Source organism: Natrix helvetica, assembly GCF_964273705.1.
Source record: "Natrix helvetica genome assembly, chromosome: 1".
NCBI lineage: Eukaryota > Metazoa > Chordata > Lepidosauria > Squamata > Natricidae > Natrix > Natrix helvetica.
In genome coordinates, this window is record NC_138548.1 from 91,780,030 (window position 1) to 91,792,374 (window position 12,345).

The 12,345-nt window shown below is 39.3% G+C and overlaps 1 protein-coding gene across 8 annotated transcripts in view; it reads left to right on the top strand.

Moving 5' to 3' along the window:
* The window catches only part of NAV2 (neuron navigator 2), a 316,849-nt gene that overhangs the window by 143,463 nt on the left and 161,041 nt on the right, over positions 1-12,345 (top strand). The window contains exon 1 of one of the 8 annotated variants that reach the window (XM_081938828.1): positions 11,072-11,611. The exons of the other annotated variants lie outside the window; for them this stretch is intronic. The gene's annotated coding sequence lies outside the window, so the exon portion shown is untranslated. Of the gene's footprint in view, positions 1-11,071; positions 11,612-12,345 lie in introns of those variants that run through there. 8 annotated transcript variants of the gene reach the window in all.

A 12,345-nucleotide genomic window follows, 5' to 3' on the forward strand; every position in this document is an offset into this window, starting at 1 on the left:
AAAATCTTCCTCAGTTTGGATCCATATAAAAGAAAACAAACCCTTTGTATAATTGTATAACTTCAAGCCTATATGTAGCTCATTTCTCTAGTATATTTGAGAAGGGTGCCTACAGATTTTGATTGGGATGGTTTATACCTTTGGTAAATATCTAAAATCTATTTAGCCCATGAACAATTTATATTTAAATGTCTTTCTAACAGCAATCTTGGGTGTTAAAAATTGCAAAATAGAATGTAAATATTGTTTCAAATACGGAATCATGCAAGATTTTTTTTCTTTTTAATATCACTTGTATGAGCAAAATAAGTAGCCAGGAATGTTTTTAGAACATTATTTTTGCTTCTGAAGATAGCAACCTGATAAGTGGTAGGACTAGATTTACTCCTATAAACATGAAAGCATAATATGCTTCAAAGATTGTAGAAAGTATGATTTCATTTTTTGGGTAGGTTCAAAATAATTTAAATGCACTGGACTGTTTTCCATTCAGTATTTAAAAATAGGCAGAAATATCTTCCTGTAAAGGTTTTCCAAAACCTTAAAGTAGGAACTTTTTTTGATTGTTCTGACATAATATTCCAATCAAGATTCCTACTTGAAAAATATTTTCTCTGGTAATTTTGATTACTTTCATTCACCTCTTTTTGAATGATCAGAACTGAGTTTAAACAATTCAGATGCCACAGAACAACTAAGGGACTTCAATTTTGCTTGAGAAGGCAACATGAATCTCTATTAAAGAGAAGACATGTTGAATGTATAGCTCTTCAGATGCTGCTGAAGTACAAATGAATCCAAGTCAATGATAGCAAGCAATAGCAATAGCACTTAGACTTATATACCACTTTGTAGTGCTTTACAGTCCTCTCTAAGTGGTTTACAAAGTCAGCATATCACATGAAGGTAAGCAAATATGTTGCAGGATCCAATCTAGGTCAGTCATTGGGACCAGAGGTTTTGTCTTCTGAGCTTTCAGACTCGAACTGGAGCCCATTTTCAGGGAACTTCTCTCTAGCAGTGTATGCTTTGGACTGTTCTGTGTATGGTATTTATACAGTACCTATTGTATGTGACTTTTTAGATGTCATTGGGGTTTTGATGGCTGGCTATGAAGTCATTGGCTGTTGTTTGCTTCTGCTGCCAAATCCTCGCCTCCTAAGTACTTGATACGTTGGTGGTAAATCAGCACTCCTGTTGACTGACAAAGGGCCTGTTTCCCATTCACTTCCCTGGCTGCGTCCTCATTTTACTCACCTCAGAAGGATGAAAGACTGAGTCAACCTTGACCTAGTCAGGATCGAACTTCTGGCAATTGCTGAGTTGGCCGGCAATACTGCATTCTAAACACTGAGCCACTATGACTCTTGATGTCTTGATAACACTTGATGAATGATGCAAGGCGTTAGGCCATCAGGTTCCTCAAGCTTATATGAAGGTAGCTTGGGACTACTGTCATTCAATAATGAGCTGAAAGGCACCTGAAAGAAAAACTGATTAGCTGTAATCAGCTGCTGAAAAATGCAATTATCCGTTCTATGTATTATTTATAAGAATTTTTTTAATGAAACTTGCTGTGTGTTAAGAGCAAAATGTGCTTGTCTGAGTCAGGCTTAGGTTTATTTCTTTTGGGGATGTGCCACAGGGCACAGTAAATCCAGAGGCCCAATGGTGTTAGTGGACAGGATTCAACAGCAAGTAGTACATCTGCTGTTTAATCTTATGTTGCTTTTAATAGGCTAGACTTGGCATTTGAATCATGCCTCAGCCTCTTATTTAAACACAGAGAGGCTGTTTCACTAGCAACTGAAATATTGGAAGACTACCATACTAGGTATGAACTTCTAAGAATATTAGTGCAAAACAAATTTATATTTGAATATGATTATTCAACAGACCGACACTTGCCAAGGAACAGAAATTTTCTCAACTGTCATCTCTTAACTAAGAGGCCACAAAGGAGACTGAAAAATGAAAACTTTAGAATACGATGCTTAATTGATAAGCTGGCAAAACTATTCAAAAGCAACTCAGAAACTGGAGAGAGAGAGAGAGAGAGAGAGAGAATGAACACTGAATTTTATCATTGCTTTCTTTAATGTTATACAATGAGATTTTCCTCAATTCCTTTTCAGGAAGCTTTCATTAGCAGACAAAACTACTCAAACACAAGTCAGAAACTGAAAAGTAGGCTAGTGATGTGGAGAGAGAGGGGGGGGAGAGAACACAATTTAAATTCCCTTTCTCTTCCAAATCTGTCCCTAGGTTAATAAATCAACAAATTTTAAAACTAAAGAAATAACTTCATCAATATATCAGGTGCCAAGCAAAGCTAGCTATGAATAATGTCACTGTTATTTTATGTGCCTTTAACATGAGGAAAAAGTGAAGACCAGAATTACCCAAGCTGCGTCCTGTGGATCCAGAAGATATACTGAGTGATTTTCAATTAAATGTATGAGTGGGAAAATATTGTACAATTTAAGATCAACCCTTTTATGGTCTGTAGATTATACTTGTTCCTTCTGTTATGTCGAGTAGCTGCAAAGAATATGGTTGGGGGTGTTACATCGGAACTGGATTTCTGGTGATTTGATTTTTGCTATCCAGGGTGAATTTTAAAGAACAGGATTGAAGAGAAATATTTAAGGACATTTGAATTTCCAAGGAGGCTATGTGCATGAAATTAACTAGGAATTGGAACTGGAGCTTCCTAAACTACAATAACTTTTATGTCAATATAAATTAGGAATCTTCTAAAGCCATCAAGACAATGGCCAAGAATCCATTGAATCATAACTACGGGAGGAAAAAAACATAGAGTATAAATCCTAGAGCACACTAGTCCTTGACTTAACAACCTTTGTTTTACTGACTATTCAAAGTTAGAGCAGCACTGAAAAAAAATACTTATGACCAGTTTTCATACTTAGGACTATTACAGCACCCCTGTGGTCATATGATCAAAATTTGAATGCTTGGCAACTGGCATGTGTACATTATTAAGTCAGGTAGTCCTTGACTTAATGACCACAGTTGACCACTATTAAGCAAGACACTTATTATGTGAATTATTAAGTGAGTTTTGCCCAATTTTTTTATCTTTGTTGCCACAGTTATAAAGGTAATCACTGCAGTTGTTAAGTTAGTAACATGGTTGTTAAGTGAATCTGGCTTCCCTATTGACTTTGCTTGTCAGAAGGTCAAATATATGATGGTTGCAGTGTATATGAGATGGTGGCAGCGTACCAGGATTATGTGATTATATGTATGTAGGTATGTATGCATGTATGTGTGTATGAATGAATGTATGAATGTGTGTTTGTATATGATGGTTGCAATGTACCAGGATCGTATGTATATGTGTGTTTGTGTGTGTGTGTGTATGTATGTATGTATGTATGTACATACATACACATACATATACATTCTCTCTCTCTCTCTCTCTCTCTAGCTCCCCCAGTAAATACCATGTGATCACTTTTTGTGACCTTCTGACAAGCTAAGTCAATGGGGAAGCCAAATCCACTTAACAGCTATGCTACTAACTTAGTAACTGCAATGATTTACTTAACAACTGTGGCAACTAAGATAATAAAATGGCCAAAACTCAATAATAACTGACTTGCTTAGCAGTGGAAATGTTGGGCTCAATTGTGGTCATAAATCAATGTTAAAAGGTCTTTAGTTCTGTATATGACTGGTGGGTGGGTCATCTATGTACAAGTAGCCTCATTCTTGTCTACTAAAAAGACACTATTTTAAACAAATCACATCTGCCAAGTAGGCTGATCCCTGAATTAAGAGTCTGGAGATTTATATCCAAGCCTTGTGTGAGGCCTGGAAGCTAGATTTAGCTATTCCTACTCTCATCAGTATAAGAGGAAAGCCTTTGCTTAGAGCAGCGGTTCTCAACCTGTGGGTCGCGATCCCTTTTGGGGTCGAACGACCTTTCACAGGGGTCGCCGAGGAGCCTCCTGCAGAGAGGCTGGCAAGAAGCCGGCCTGAAGGGAAGGAGCGGCTTGGGTTCCCCATGTGGGGAAGGAGAGGGGTGGGGGGTGGGGAAAGTAGAAGCCAGAATGGAGGCGAGGAGGGGGAGAAGAGAGGCGCTGGGAAAGCAGCTCGCTCCGAGTGCTGGAGGTTGATGGGCAGAGCTACGGAAGCCAGGAGGTACCATTTCTGAGGCATAAAACAAGGCGGGGAAAATAAAATAAAGGAACGTGGGATGCGCGTAAGCTGAGATTCCCTATTAAGACTGTTACCCATACTTAGCATGGGTAACAGTCTTAATAGGCTTTGGCCCCTCTCCTGCGGCTCCCTGCTGATCCAATTGTGCAATCTGCTCTCCGCCCACAGAAGGCACGACATGGTAGGCATGTCTGGGGGGGGGATGTCATGTGACTGGGTGGAAGTGATGTTGAGTTGGCCACACCCACCCAGGTTTTGTGGCTCCTGGTGTTACATAGTAGCAACAAAAATAATTTTATGGTTGGGGGTCACCACAACATGAGGAACTGTATTAAAGGGTCGCGGCATTAGGAAGGTTGAGAACCACTGGCTTAGAGATCAAGGATTTAACTATGACAATAGACTCTCTTGTGACAAGAGAACTGTTGATTATCTGCTCTCCGCCCAGAGAAGGCACGAGCCTCTTGTCTGCTTTTGCGATTCCGCATCTTTTGCAGGCAACTCAGGGTCGGGAAGAGCTCCAGCCCTTTTCTTGTGCTCATCTCTTGTGTGCGTGTGTGCAAGCAAAATATCAAGGCGGTGGGGACAATGACTCTCCTCCTGCTGTCGCCACTGCGCAATGAAGTGAGCAACTGGGTACGCAGCGCAGGAAACTCCTCAGCGCCAGACTCAAGTCAGGGCAAGCCGCGGTCCCATTCGTGTTGGCTCAGGAAGGAGGAGAATGGGGAGCAGCAGCAGCAGCTGGTTGGGTGCATGGAGGGAAGAGCTCTGCTTGCGCAGGGCTCTGGAACTCTACATCCAAAGATGACTGCTCCAGCTCTTTCCTGAGTCAACATGAAGGGGATCGACCTGAGTCTGGCGCTGAGGAGTCTCCTGCACAGCGCAGCCAGCTACTCACTTCTCAGTGGTGGCAGCGGGAGGAGTCGCTGTCTCCGCCGCCTTGATCCTGGCCCAGGAGAGTATTTTGCTTGCACGTGCAAGAAAGAGATGAAAGAGAAGAGGGGAGAAAGATAGAGAGAAATGTTTGTTTTATTGGATTTATTGGATTTGTTTATGAAATGAAAGAGAGCTGGAAGGAGAGAATGAGAGAGAGGGAAAATAGAGGGAAACAAATTAGAGGGAGAAGGGGGAGAGGGAGAAAGAAATGAAAGAGAGCTGAAGGGAGAGAATGAGATAGAGGGAAAAGAGAGGGAAACAAATCAGGGGGAAAGAAAGGAAGAGAAAAGAAAGAAAGAAACTAACTTTCTCAGACCTATGATGAAAGCAATGGCAAGCTAGATCTGTTGCCAAGAAAACTGCAGTTTGCCAGAAGGCACAAATTGGAAGCAAGTCTGATTTTTTAAAAAAGAAAATAACAGAGATGGCAAAAAATGCATCTGAAAATAGGATTATTTATAATTTTGAATAACATATTATAAACTCAAAAGAAATCAAAATATACAGTATATTCTATTGCTGTTAGTACAATCTTGCCAGCTTCTATCAACTTAGAGTTCACTATAAAAAGATTACAGAGAAGCAATTTCCTACAATTAATAACTTTTTGGATTTGCTATCTTATTCAATGAGAAAGAAAGAAAAAGAAAGAGGGAAAGGGAAGGAAGGAAAGAAAGAAGAGAAAGAGAGAGGAAAAATAGAGAAAAACAGAAATGAGAGGGAGGGGAGAGAAGAGAGAGAGACCCTATTCCCACAGAAAACACTGAGGCATGAAACCTTGGTAGGCATGTCTGGGGGGGATGTCATGTTACTGGGTGGGAGTGATGTTGAGTTGGCCATACCCACCCAGGTTTCGTGGATCCCGGTGTTACATAGTAGCAACAAAAATAATTTTATGGTTGGGGGTCACCACAACATGAGGAACTGTATTAAAGGGTCGCGGCATTAGGAAGGTTGAGAACCACTGGCTTAGAGATCAAGGACTTAACTATGACAATAGGCTCTCTTGTGACAAGAGAACTGTTGATTAATCTTCAGTACTATGTTCCAGTATTGAAATCAAGTGGCAACTCAGATGAACCAATATTATCCCACATTACAACCTGCAAGTAAAACAAAATAGACCACAACTGTTTGTCTCCATATCACTCCAGTCCAAGGAACAATGTAGCAGCCATGGTCCTTGCCTCTTTAGCTGACAAACCATCTAAACACAAGCACTTCTTTCCTTGCTCAATTTGAACTATCCCCTGATACTTGATCAATTTGCCTCTCATTGAATCCTAGTAACTTTTATAATTAGCCTAATGGCTGTGGGGATTATACAATGGGCAATACCTCTTCTGTAGTAGACCTATAACTATTCTAATTTTGTGTTACCACAGAGGGCTAACTGAGGATCCCATCAAATAAATTGCAGCCTACTGTCAATCCATCACTTCCAACAGTATGTCTTCCATATAGGAATATCTTGCTTCAGTTTCAAATATTCGCTCATGAGGTGCATTCCATTCATTTGAATGGAAATTTCATCTGTAAGAATTGGTATGAAGTGTTCTTAAGTCTTAGGCCTTGAAGAACATTCTGACTGTTAATGGTACAGAAGCAAACCAATTGATTATTTTGTTTGAGTAGCTGTAGTCATTTTACAGAATTTTCAATAATGTTCTGCAATGTGTGCCTTCAAATGTAAATCATATTGAACTCAACACCCTTTTTTTGCATCTCTCATATGCAATTAATTAGATTTTGCCAAGCAAGTTTGGGCTGTTGTTCCATTTTGCCTGCCAATTTTTTTTTGTTCACCAGCGAGTTTCACACCTCTGCTAATTTAAGCTGTCTCACACCTTTTTCCTGCCAAATGGGTTAGAGAATAAGATTATCCTTTGTCGACTGACAGTTACCTCTGCAAGTGTATGTACCTATACTATAATCACGGCAAGGATATTGCAGCAACCAGTAGTGGGCCACAGTCTATTGGCCACCGGGTCACATGAGTAGCTGGCCAGTGAGCACATGCAGACTCTCACTGTGCTAGCAATGGGTGTTTGTACGTACACGCACACATATCTGTCCCTCCCACAAAACTATCACCTCTTTTCCCCCTCCCCCTACTCCAGGCCGCCAACCCAGAAAGGTTGGAGAACTTTGCTCTAAAACATGGTTCTCTAACCTTTTGGCTTGCCTAGGCCACATTGAGCAAAGAAGAGTTGTGTTGGGCTGCATATAATATATATGATATTTATATATATATTAAAAATCCTTTATTATTTTCCATTTTTTAATTATCCTGTGGAGCAACATTACTAGCTATCCAAGGGCACCTGTTGCCCAAGGGTTGGATATACCTGATTTCAAATAAGGTTGTAACATTCTGATTTTGAGCTTACCTCAAGAACCCAGAACAATACTTATTACTGTATGTGCGGTGATTGACTTAATATAACCCATACCAAATTTTATATAATTATAATTCAATTTGCATGCTTGCCCATTTGCCAAGCAACCCTGTATGGCTAACAGTAAAAATAACAATAAAACATGCAATAAAAATCACTAGAAGCACACACATATGGCACTAAGTTCAATAAAGTCACGTATTGATATACTTTAATGAGTTACATAATTTTCTGTCCCAGGACCTAAAGGAAGAGTCAGGTCTTAAGGGTTTGAGGCCATGTGATTCCCACACTTTTGGCACCTACTCTCCCTCACCAATGAGAAAGAGGGCAGAGCACATACATACTCTCCACGGACACTGACAGGCTACATAGAGTATCACTAATTCTCACTGCTAGAAGATCAAATCTGTAGAATTGAGTATTTTCAAACTGGCCAACTTGGCCTTTGTTTATTCTTGGATGGAGATGCATCATTTTTCATGTAACTATTTGTTTAGCAAGGAGGGAAGCAAACTTATTACAGTTCTGTGATTCATTACACCTATGGGGCCTAGGAGTTCTAGAAGAAGACACATAAATGTTGTCTGAGAGAAACCATTGCTTTCTCACAAAAAGACCAGCTACATTTAACTACATTTGCAAGTGGTGGTCATAGGATGATCCCTTATTCCATTCACCCTACTGTGATTCTTGTGAAGGACAGTGAGAGGTTTTCTCCCAACACTTGATATCTGGGAGGCTACAGATTTCCACCACACACACTTCCCCCATCTCATTCCCTAGTGTTTATAAACTCATTTTTTTTGTTCTTCCCAACAACTAGAGTTATTTAGAATTATGTCCTAGAAGTAATTTTCTTTATTTCTGACAAATCTCTACAGCTAGTGGTAACCATAAGGAAGCAGCCTGTGTTTAGTTTTAACTTGACAAATGATGGGAAATAATATGCGTTTTCTCCAATTCTTCTTGCACAAACATTTCACAGAACAATTTAAACTATTGACATAGTTTAATTGTGAGTGGCTAGGTTTGAATTTGCAGTCGAGATATTACAGGAGCTGATGAAATTCAAATTAACTGTGATACATATGCATTGGCATTCAAACAGGACCACCAGCGAATCTGTAACAGAAACACTGGGAATTAAATAAATTCCAAGCCGAGCTCTTGCTTTGAAAGAAGGAGAGAAAGTAGTCATTTAGCCTAACCATATTTTGAATTTGAACATGTCTCACTTGTTGTCGAGTAAAGTTGGCAAATATTCAGGAAGAAACAAAACTGCCTTAGGGAAGATGACAGGTGGGAAATAATTTTACACATTGCAAAATGAGACAATCAGAGAAGCTCAGTGCAAGGAACTTTTTTCCCCAAACGAAATGTTTGAAGGTATATCACTGAACTAGGACCAAAGCCAATGACCTGAAAAAGCAGCTGAAGTAATGCTCGGCATTTATTCATTCATAAGGCAGGTTCATGATAAAATCCTAACACAAGGGTCTAGGGATCACCCAAGAGCTCTAGATTGGGAACTAAGGAGAATGCTTAACTTAACTTAACTTTATTCAATTTCTAGACCGCCCCTCTCTCAGAAGAGACTCGGGGCGGTGTACAGTCATATTAAAACAATAGAACAATAAATATACATAGTATAAATATAAAATAAATATAGGGCTGGAGGAGGTAGCAATAGTTCACTGTACAAATTTAGTTTAAGTTAGATTAAAATTTAAAAATTTAAAATACATTAACCCTTAAAAACTATCCCAGATAAAAATATCCGCCAGGAGGTAAAAATGGAACTATAGATGGGCCAGGCCGGCTAATTGGAACAGGTGAGTCTTAAGTTTTTGTCGGAAGGAGCGGAAGTCGGTAGTAGTTCTAATATCGGGGGGGGGGGGGGAGGTCATTCCAGAGGGTTGGGCCCATCACAGAGAAGGCTCTACTCCTAGGCACCGCCCGTTGGCATTGCTTGGTGGACGGCACCCGGAGGAGTCCCTCCCTGTGAGAGCGAATTGGTCGCAGGGATGCATTATCTCTATAAAGTTTTTACAAGGATAAATATTAAGGGCAATGTGTTACTAGGTTTCACTTGACACCTCTGCAGCCTCCGTATCTGAAGATTTCCTACATTAACATTTGGAAATAAGGCAAAGAAGGGATGGGTCCATTTTGTGGATCCTATCTATAATTAGAGCCATCAGTTCCCCATATACAACTCCTTTATTGAAGGCAGGATTAGGCAATTAGTGCCCCAAGGGCTGTATATAACTCTTATCCAGTTGCCCATAAACTTCAATCTAATTTCAAAAATTCTGTACAATCAATCACATCAAGCCTCTAGACATGACTGCTATTTCTGCAGTTTGTGATTTAGGTGAATGAGAAGTAGAAGCCAAAAATGAATGCCTTCCTCTATTGAACCATTGCCTTAACTACTCTTTATGCAACTCCATCCCCATGAATTTTCCACAAAAATAACAGAAGACCCTTTTCTATTTTAAAGAATTAACAGTTTACTTATAATAAAAGGTATAATGGGATGGAGAATTGGGAACTCGCTGGAGAAAAGCCTAATGCTGGGAAAGACTGGGGGCAAAAGAGGAAGGGGACAACATAGAATGTGGTGGCTGGATGGAGTCACCGAAGCAGTAGGCATGAGCTTAAATGGACTCCAGAGGATGGTAGAGAACAGGAAGGCCTGGAGGAACGTTGTCCATGGGTTACGATGAGTCAGATATGACTTCACAACTAACATCAACAACAATTGGGAAGTGTTTAGAAATATTATAGTACTAAGAGAGCCAGTTTGTCCAGTGATTAAGGCACAAGCTAGAAGTAGTGAGTTCTAGTCCTGTCTTGGGCAATGAGTGACCTGTCAGTCATTCTCTCTAAGCCCTAAGAAGGAAGCAATGGCAAATCACTTCTGGAAATCCTGCCAAAAAAATTGCAAGGGCTAGTCCCGGAGTCAGCATTGATCTAATGCACTAAATTTTTTTTTTAAAAAAAGGACTAAGGATTTTAGCATTTTCTGGAAATGTTCAAAGCAGTCTTTAATATCTTAATTCTTCATGTAGCTGAATGATCCATATCCATCAGAAGGATGGGATACAGAACTTGGCATAAAATAATGATTCCTCCTAGCTGCAGCTGATGCATTAGAATTAAATTAATTTCTTGATCTCTACGGGTAATTTTGCATACAGAGTTGGGTATAAAAACATATGTTTAGTAGTCTGGCATAACCTGTGAACTGATTTGTATGTGTTGTATGTACATAGGCATGTAGTGTGTATTCATACCTCCGATGAACTTTTAACTTCGGTCCCAATTGCAAAAGGAAAAGGGATTGCTTAAGTATTTCACTACACCTAGAAATAAAATCTATAAATCTAGTTCATTCTGTGAGGCAGTAGACCTGACTTGGTTCCCTTTTCCAAACTTCTGGTACAAGGGTGAGGGTGGGAAAAAGTGCAATAGAGATTATCTAGTTTAATCATTTATAATTAATGACACTCTGGAAATCTTCCAATCCTAGCAATGCCTGCTCTCCATAAAATGAGCAGGCACATCTGCTGTTTCAGTTAGGACAGTGGGAGTTGACTGCAAGAGAATTCTCTTAGAAACCTAAATCTCTGCTAAGTAAGGAAGATGGGTGTGCTTAGAAATATGAAGCCGTTTGATGCAAATCACATTGGTGAGATTAACGGAGCTGTCTCTTCCGCGAGCAGTTAAAAGTGAAGTCAAAGAGACTCTCTGTGGCTTCAGCCCTGTATGATTCAGAAAACAACATTCACAGTTCTTTTTCCAAACTGCTGCAAACGTTCACTGCCGGTTGCTGTTTATTTTTAAGTTCAAAAAGCACAAGAAGCTCTAGTTGCCGTTTATTGCTAAAGGATCTCAGGATAGCAGGTAAAAGCCGTTAATCCCCAGCTAGCTGCAGGGCAGGCTAACAGTTGAGAGATGACAAAAGTTAATTGGAAGCATCAGCAGTCTAACAGAAGACGTGTTTGCAGTAATTGGGATGTAATATCTCCAGAAGAGAAACTTTGCAAGGAGTAGCTTTAAAAAGCGGTAGCTCTCCAGAGGTGAGTAAGGGAGATTTTTAAGCTCTCTTTTTAAAAGGAAAAAAAAGTGAAATGTCTTCAGAAAAAAGAACATAGATTTGAATTCATCAACTTTTCAGCTTTATCTTTTTAGCTGCTGTCAGTTTAAGATGAATTTGATTATATATAAATTTTTGTCAAGATAGAGGTATCAGACATTTTAGTTTTGTGGATTAGGAAATGAAATATATACTTAAGGTTTGGTTGTTGTGGGACTTTGTTTTGTTTGTGGTGATTCTGGTATGTGAGCGTTGGTTTTATTTTGTTTGATTCTTGTTACATTTGGAATTGTTTATTCAATTATTTTTCATGATCGTCAAGCTGGATGGTTCCATACACATTGAGTTTATGTTTGCTTCTTTATTTGAAATATACCTTTGGTTGGACAGCTTCCAAACTATATCACTATAATGGGGGTAAACACTTAAATGTAGATTGGGTGATCCAGAGCAGTTAAGAAAGAGATGAAGTTTTCAGTAAATTTGTAATTGAAATAAAATCTTTAACAATTTTAATTGTCAAAAGTTGATTATATTAGTCTCCCCTCCCAAAAAACTGATCTTAATTCAAGTCCAAAAATAGATGGATGGATGGATGGATGGGATGGATGGGATGGATGGATAGAATATAAAATGTCATGTCTATATTTTTTTGAAATACTGTAAAAGCAAATCATGTTGCCTTGAAGATTTTGTCTAAATCCAAAAGGCCAATAA